The sequence below is a fragment of the Adiantum capillus-veneris genome, chromosome 24 (genome assembly GCF_014529385.1).
Source record: "Adiantum capillus-veneris isolate H3 chromosome 24, ASM1452938v2, whole genome shotgun sequence".
Taxonomy (NCBI): Eukaryota; Viridiplantae; Streptophyta; class Polypodiopsida; order Polypodiales; family Pteridaceae; genus Adiantum; species Adiantum capillus-veneris.
The window spans coordinates 74,440,076-74,449,219 of record NC_140954.1 but is presented as its reverse complement, the minus strand read 5'-3'; the positions used below and the strand labels follow the sequence as shown (position 1 = coordinate 74,449,219).

Sequence of the window (9,144 nt, the reverse complement as noted above, 5' to 3'; positions counted from 1 at the left end):
CGTGCTGGAGTTTTTGAGAAGAGCACGGTCTACCAAGTCAACTATGAGAGGCGGCGGTAGCGGCTTGAAGTGCGTCATGTGCTTGAGGTGGAGCACCTTCGTTTGCTTCCCAGCTACCTCCACGCGTTTCTAAGGTGATTAGGTAAGTGATATTTCTAGGGGCACCAAGTTTAAACTGGTAGGCATTAAGGATCTCACTCAAGATTCGTATCCCCTCCAATCACTAATTAAAATAAATGACCACTAACTTCATCAATCATAATCAATTTTAAAAAATAAAAAAATAATTTTTAAAATATTCTTTTTTTCACTAACAAAAAGGGAACACATCACTATGGCCTTAGCCCTTTGGACAGGCCAAAATTAAGCTCGTAAGGAAAAGGGAAGGGTGAGGTTAGTGTGGGTTTGGAAAGTGGTCTCTCATCGTACACGTGTCATCCGTGCTAAGGCCCGACTGTAAAAGCATCTGAGAGTTCTAACGAGAGGGAGAGGAAGATGGGGATCATGCAAGACAGATAGTTTATTAGACGCTAGGTGGCCAAGTTTTTACACACAGCGCGACTCAGCAGCAGCGCGAGCGTCTGACATGGAACCCTCGCATAAGCGTGAGGCCGGCGACGATTTCCCCTGGCAGCCTTATGACCCGGTGATGCCGTGGCTGCGCTGTTGGAATTACTTATGTTTCCCAAGTGCCTCCCCGGGAGATGGCAGAGGCCATTATTGCCCTTCGGCCCAATCCTCCCTGAACTCCCCAAGAGGGGGCAATAGAAGTGGAAAGGAAGGCAAGAGAGTTGGAGGAAAGGCAGAGATTGGCTACACTAAGCCCGCAGCTGCCACACGACGCTCTTCGAGCCAGACCCCCGTAAGTTCCACCTTGGCCTAGAGTGCTTGATTTTGATCAAAGAGAAAAACTATGTGACAAGAGAAAATCTGTGTGATTCTAGGTTCCTCTTCAACTTATACATCAATATTGATTTTATTCTTGCCTTTGTCTCTGTTGTTCTCTTTGATACTGTTTTTGTCTTTGTTCCTTATAGAAGCAATAATTTTATGAGAGTGGATGTAATAAGTCAAGCACTTACGGGAAATGGACTAAATGCTCTTCTTTGGTAGCACTATATACAAGGATATCATGAAGGCAACCCACATGGCGACACCATATAATGGTTGCTTGATGAAGCTCTAATACCACATGTTAGAAAGATTTCTAGAAGGTCAACCATCCCACAAATATGGCTGATCGAGAACTGTTATGAAAATGGAATAGTAGAAGAAAGTTTCTCTAAAAGTTTTGTTTGTGGGCTGACCATGAAATGCAGGGCACTCTCTTGAAAATTCAATTTTGATTTACTTTTACATAGCTAAACCATTATGTCTGCATTTTGCTTTTCATTGTGCCATTTTGCTTTCCTGCTCGATTGCACTGGTTTATTGACATTGTTAATTGTTAACACTAGAATGGTAACCTAACAGGCCATAAAAGTGTCCTTTCAGGATTTTGGGAAAAATTTCCAAAACCATAGTAGATCCACTCATTTTGAAAAATCCTTTCATGAGCTTATAGTTCAATAACTACTACATATGGAAAAAATGAGAAACTTGTAATATTTCTCATCCCTTGGTCACTACAAGCCTCCAAAGTTGATGGACCAGTGCATTTTGCCCAAAACAGCAATTTCTTACGGTTGATTGCATATAAATAAGAGTGGGGATTTTTGTAGGACATGAGATAAAATGCCACGGTAACTTTAATGGGTTGGTGACCAAAACATATGGTTTCTTTTACCTCACTAATTTTTTTTTGGGCAAAAAAAATGGGTACAAAAAAGTTGCATTTTTGCCATTCTGCGGACCTATCATCAAAGTTTCTATAGTCACGCTCAATACAGATACTATATACATGTTTTCTTAGTTCCCTTTGGGCCTTTGGATTCAAAAGCAGCCATGGAGCATGTCAAAAGGATAATGGATCTCTTACAATTGGAACCTTGGGGGCAATGATAAAGTGCTAAATACAGCAAACATGAAAAAACTGGGTTTAGCATTATGACCTCTAGAAACCCATAGAAACTACTCAATATCTAGCCAAGTTTGTAGTCTATGATTAGATATGGTTACTACCTACAAAATACACAAAATTGGCTTAAGAAACTACCAATATTGAGAAAGTTATACTTGCTACTCTAAAATGTATCGTATTCTTCAACAATCAAAAAACTCAACCATCATCATATACTATGCTATATAGCATATTAGGTCCCCCAAAACTCAAGGAAGATTAGCTTTATGTTATACATTACACTTACACAATCAAAATTGAATTTGGATATCAAGAAAGCCACCAAAAAAATCATAAAAGTGCTAATTCTGGCCAAAAAACAGGATTATGCAATTCTTGTAAATTGGTCATAATTAACTTTCAATTTTAGCACTTAGCTCTCCCAGAAGCATCAAAACATGTTGAGAACTATGAAGGCCTAATTTGTAGCCATCTAAACCTCACAAACATGAAGTTTAGAGTGGTATAATTGCCAAAATTTGAAAACAAACCAAAAACAGGACCCGTTTTTTCACACAGTTTAGGTTCAAAAATGTTGTGCAAGACTAAGGTTAAGGGTGAGATTGATACTCCAAAAAAAATGCTAAGATTTTTTCAGCTCATAAGGCAACTTTGTGGATATATAGCACCTAGAAATTCATTTTCATACTCTTTAAATAATTCAAGCAAAATGGTCACTTAACAGGACACAAAAGTGTCCAAAGACATAAAAGTATCCTGTTACCATTCTAGTGTTAAGGCTTTTTAACTGGAACTTGATTAACCTGATTATTTTGAGTTTTTAACAAGGTTCACAAGAGCGGACTTCCCTCAGGAGAAGCCGCCGCCTCAAGATACAGGGGCGCTAAATTATTCCCAAAAACATTATGAGGAGTTCGTGAACATCATGTGCTGTACAGTGGTGCCGCAACAAAGCGCACCAGATGATGACATCGCCGCAGCAGGTTACTCATCATGGAAGGAGTATGTTGTCAAAAGTGCATTGCAGCATTGGTGACTCTCTCTCTCTCTCTCTCTCTCTCTCTCTGTGTGTGTGTGTGTGACACACAGACACTGTACACACACAATGTTTATCCTGCTTGGCTTATTATGTCCCTTTGTTGCAGGCACCTTGGCATGGATTTTTTTAAGTTATTGCGGATAATATCGTTCTTACCAGGCCGAGGACCTCCCCCCTCCTCTCCACCACAGTTGTTTTCTACGCAGAGCATGGAGCTCTTCCTAGCAAAGAACACAGATTCGACATCACGGTGGTCCGAGAGTGATGAGAGAGAGTGAGTGTGGTTGATGAAAGTTGTTTTCACTCGCACAGAGGGAGATTTTGACTTTGGTGCCGGACTAGTCCTATTCCAATATTGAAATTATTGAGGAAGCCAATACCTTCCAGTTTAATCTCCTTTTTGGTTTTAGAAGCACCCTTTTGACATTTTGTTTTTGCAAAAATGGATCTGGTTATGCTTTCAGCAATTGGATATCTAGTTTTTTTGGCATGTGTTGGTGTTTTGATAAGTGAAGAATGTGGTATTATCTCGTGTTTTTACTGGTTCATATCAGTGGAAAAACTGGTGATTAAAAAGCTGTGATAAAAAGCACTCCCGTCTGACTCGTCGTCAAGGTCAGTGGTCAGGGGGCTGCTGATCCTGGCCGTCTATCTAGTGGCCGTTATCAGCCGTAACCTACACTTCAATCATAAGATGCCTGCCAAATCCGCATGATGTCGACCAATCAAGGCCTCCCCAGTCAGCACACGGAATGTCAGCTGCTTTTGACACATTGGCACTCAGAATATCAGTGCACAGAATGTCTCCACTTGTACTGCAATGAAACTCAGCCAACTCAGCAGTTGGAATCCGTGTGCTCTGCAGGCCACTGGACCAGGAAGATGGAATTCCACCTGAGACGGTTTGGGGCGATGTCAAGATAATGTAGTTCGGTGCAATTGCCTATGTTTGGAGGTATGTGGGCCCTGTGGAATGGTTTATCTGTATCAGCAGCACCCTTAGGCTAGGTAAATTCCAAGTGCTGGGGGCCAACTAAATCATTTCCAGCTAGAGACAGCATCACAAGGGAGCTGCAATTTGCAACGGAGCAGGAGGAATAGAGCGACTGAGGTTATTCTTCAAGTCGAGTTGCAGAACTTGAATCATAGGGAGGGAGCTAAGTGATGGGGGAATCGGACCAATCAGATTATTATTGTTGGGTAGATATCCAGGACTTTGAGAGACAATCAGCAGCCGGAGATCAGCCGTGTCGGGCCAATGCCTCGAGTGAAATGGTTCCAAGAGAGATTGAGGACAGAGATGAAAGTGACGTTTCCAAGCTTCGGTGGAATAAGACCGGTGAGCTGGTAAGAATAAGGATCCCAGTTGGACCAGGAAGCCAAGCTCGCATGGCATTCCACCAGACCGCCGACCTTGACCACCGACCTTAATCTCCTTGTCATTGCTTCAAAGACTTCCACATGAACCCTGGTCTGCTCTGGTCAGTGCGCTCAGGCTTCACTGCAGGCCCCCTTCCCCCCGACACTTGACGGCTAGGAATGGTTCGTCATCGACCATTCCCTTGTAATCACTGCTCCCGCCATGGCTCCCAGCTCCCACCCGGTCGCCATGCGGTCACAGTGATTACGTGGAGTGGTCAATGACGGACCATTCCCTACACCTTAACGATGATCGGTGGTATTTGACATTTAAAGTTCCTTTGGTTTTGGATGATGACACCATCTGGTCTGAATTTCTTTACTGGGTTTTTTTCCTTAATAAAAAGGGAGTTGCAATTGGAGGTAGAAGGCACTTTATGGGATTGAAGTTGCATCATTTTTGGCATTTGTAACCTAAGATATATTGCTTTAAATGGTCTTCTATTGAAGGCCCTCCAGATGCTGTTAGAGAGAATTATTTGCATAACTGGATCTACCTTTCAAAATGCTGCGGAGTAAGAATTGTCAAGGAGCTCGTTGTTGGCTCGGCTCCACCTTTCAAATGCCCCCAAAACATTGGCCAAAACCTGAAGCCTGCCTTGTCGGCATCTCACAACACTGTCCCAGGGCACCGCATAAGCTCTCTCATGCGAGCGTTTCAAAACGCTCTTGCGGAATTACTCAAACTGGCAAGCCCCATTGGCTGTAGGTGTCTCAGAATGCTAAAGTTCTCGTTGCCCTCGTCAAGTCCCACTAGCAATTGTGTAGGAAAACGCAGTGCCCAAGGCAAGGACGCCGGTAACAAAGCGTTTCGATACGCTGCCGATGGAGGCTCATGTAGGCGCCATGTTCAAAAAACGTCACAAGGCAGTCCCACCACACCTAACTCTTCTCGATGCCACATATCCTCTTCGCTGTGCGGACGCTCCTCCCATGATCAACAAGCACTGAGCTTTGATACCATGTCAAAGTCGACGATGTGGAAGCGTACACATGCGGGGAGAATACGAGAGAGAGAGAGAGAGAGAGAGAGAGAGATTGTTGAATCAACCAACCTTTGCAATGAATTGATACTAATACAATGATTGCCAAGTGTGCTTATATAGCAATCTTAGTAAATTGCCCTACCTAGACTTTGACAAATAAGTAAAATAAATACCTAAAGCCAAAATAAATAATGGGATCACACTGGACAGTTCACTTGAGATGCCAAAGCTCTTAACAACCACGTCCCAGCATGTCCCTAAAACTTTTGCCATATTCTTTGGATATTATTTGAAATGAGGTTGACTTTAGAAAAAGTGCAGTTGTGGAACATTCCTTCTTTACTTCATGAGCCTAAGGCCCTTTTTTTCAAATTAGGTAGCACGTTCGTCCACGTAGAGCAATTATTTGACGTGCGATTACTGCCACGATCGTACGGCCCGATTGCTGCCATGATCGTTGCTTTTCAATCACAATTGTGCCGCTGCTCTCAATTTATTGCGTTCTTCAAACGCACTGATTGCAGATTGTTGGATATGCCAATAGGGATTGGCATGGCTAGGAAGCTTTGGGCTGTTTTCTTCTTGTTTGGAATGTCGTCACTTGGAGTGCATTGATTGCAGGATTTGCCCAATAGGGACAGGGCAAGAAAGCTCTGGGATGTTTGCAGATTGCAGGATATGCCCAACAGGGACCGACATGGCTAGGAAGCTGTGGGCTGTTTTCAACGTGTGAGAAGAGAGACCTATACCCTCCAGATGCAATCACCTATGCTTTTATTCTTGATACTGCCTCGGTCGGCTGGTTGACATGTATGCCAAATGTGGTGCACTTCAGAATTCACAAACCTGCTTCAGGAACTTCTTGTCCGGAATGTCGTCTCTGGAGTGCATTGATTGTGGGATTTGCCCAACAGGGACAGGGCAAGGAAGCTCTGGGCTGTTTTCAACAGATGCAAAGAGATGGCATCTCTCCAGATGCAATCACCTACGTACACTTGCATCTTAAAGGCGTGTGGCATTACAGGAGATGTTGATTGGTTGACATGTATGTTAAATATTCCAGATGGCTCAGAAAAGTGTCTGACGAGCTTCCTGTCCAAAATGTCGTTCCTTGCAACGCATTGATTGCGGGATTTGCCCAACAAGGACAGGGCCAACAACCTCTGGCCTGTTTTCAGCGGGGTATGCCCAACAAGGACAGGGCCAGCTACCTCTGAGTTGTTTTCAGTGGATGCAAACTTGAAAGAGATGGCATCTCTCCAGATGCAAACACCTATGCTTGCATTGTGAAGGCATGTGGCACTATGCAAGATGCTGATATGGACCGAAATAGTCATGATGGTACTGTAAGTTAGGGGTCGTTTTTTAGCAACATCTTTCAAAAGAGACACTAGCACAGATGGGTTTGGAAACCAAGGGAGCATTTATCTTCTCCACCAAGTGTAAAGCCAATGAATCAGGTTAAATCTTAAAAACTCAGCCACAACAATTCACCAACGAAAAACCATCATCTAGGATGCAACCTTCTCTTGTACCAATTGTTGGAATAAGGGTTGCTGGAAAACACACACAGCTTGGAGAAGAGAAGGAAGCTCATGGCACGCAATAGAGAGTGCATTACTTAGTGTGCAATGGAAAGATTAGATAGCCCTAGGTGATGGGCGTATATACAATGCACGGGGGCAAAAACCTCTTAGTGAGGAAAAAAAGTGCATCGGCGGTCCTAAGTGTGTTCAAACACATCACTACCACATGTATATGGTAACAGTGGCAAGAGAAAAAGAAAAGAGGGAGTATTTAATGCCACACTCCCTTTCCCCCCTTCACTTTAAATAGCTAGAGAGAGAAAGGGACCTCCTAGATCCACATCCTACATGGGCTTGAAAAAAGGTTAGAAAATTCTATTAAAAACTACCTTCTTGAATGTCCTTCTTCCCTTAACTCTCCGCAACATTAGCCTTAATCCCTTGAAATTAAGCTTTCTTACAAGGCCCATGCAAAGTCCAGATTTTCCTAACGCACTCCATTGGCTACCATTCCTCTATGCTTGAGGGATATAGGTTTGTAATAAGCATAGTACAAAACATGTACAAAAAATAAACAAGCATGCAACCACAAACAAGCCAATGTGAATTGAAAATAATCTAGTGTGTACATATGAACCACTTATAGTTAGCTTTGTGCAACCGCGTGAAGCTCTTTGTGCATGTAAACATACTGTATCAAAACCTCCTTCACTGTCTTCTTGGCTCCAACAAGTCGAAAGTTCATTCTTCCTTTCCAACATGACAAGTATGGACTTCAAGATAAGGCTTTTCTTCTCTGGCTTTGTTGCATTATAATATAACTACCCTTGGTTATGGATATTGGGATCCATTTGTTGTGCTTATTTAATGTGGCATACATGGTGATGGTTTCAATGTTAGGGCATTTTGACTGGGTGGACTCTTTTGCTTGAGGAGGATAGGATGCAAAGCATATGAAGGTGAAGAAAAATGGTAGTAGGAAGAGGAGGGAGAAGGAGGTGGTGAGACAAAGAGAGGGGTGGGAATAGGAGGAAGCTATGGATGATATGGTTATCTAGAAACACCAAATAGATGGGGTTATAAGAGTGGAATCACAAGGTATAAAGACTTGCTTGGAGAGTGGGGAGAGAATTGGCGCGCTGTAGGTCACCACTCGAAAGCAAGATCGATGAAAAAAAATGAGTAAGGGTATGATATGGTCACAGTTTGTTAGTGCAACCATGCATATACAAGGGGAGTATCCCACCATTTGTGAATGGGAAAAAAATGTTCCCAAGTCAGCAAACCCCAAGTGGAGAACAAAAGTACTTAGATGAATGTAGGATAAGCCCAGATTCACCCTTCAAGGAAAGTGCAAGGTATAGACTCATGATGGTTATCCACAAGACAATATAATTATCAATCCACCATGCATAGTATTGGCCAACTATTACGAGATACCATTGACTTTGTCAGTTCCAAGTACTAGGCATTGAGCAAGATGTACTTAGAAGAATCTATGATAAGCCTAGATTTACCCTTCAAGGAAAGTGCAAGGTATAGACTCATGGTAGTTATCCACAAGACACTATAATCATCACTCCATCATGCATATTATTGACCAACTATTAAGACATACCTTTGACTTTGTCAATGTGCCAAGTACTAGGCATTGAACGAGTTAGCACCCTCAAGTTCCATACATATACTTAACATGCACATTCCTTCTAGTGATCCTATACATTAGGATATATAAAATACTTGGGATGAATTTAGTTATATAAAAGACTAGGGATGAAATAGATCTTCATCATCAAAGGCAGATGGCATCTACCTTAAACCTTTCTAAGAAAAGATATAACTCTCACATGCATCTTTACAAATAAGACAATAGATTTTGTTAGCCTTGGATACGTGCTACATGTGTCAAAGAACCTATCAATTGTTACAGATCTCTTGTTTAAAAATAATTAGACTAGCTATCGTCATGTATGTGTAGATCTTTTTAAAATCTAGGTATATGAAATGACTCTTATTATTTCTTCAATAATAATTTCTTTCCAAAAGATTCAAAGGATTATATAGGTCTTTAATTTTTGTACAAAGGTAAGTTCTAGTTGACCCGTGTTCAATTGAATGATATCAATGTATCTGATCATCAAGTACGTTCCAAAC

General features: G+C 42.1%; 1 pseudogene; it reads left to right on the top strand.

Annotated features, from left to right (window-relative positions):
* Positions 1–586: 586 nt before the first annotated feature.
* LOC147426592 (uncharacterized) lies at positions 587–3,337 on the top strand (annotated as a pseudogene).
* Positions 3,338–9,144: the final 5,807 nt, after the last annotated feature.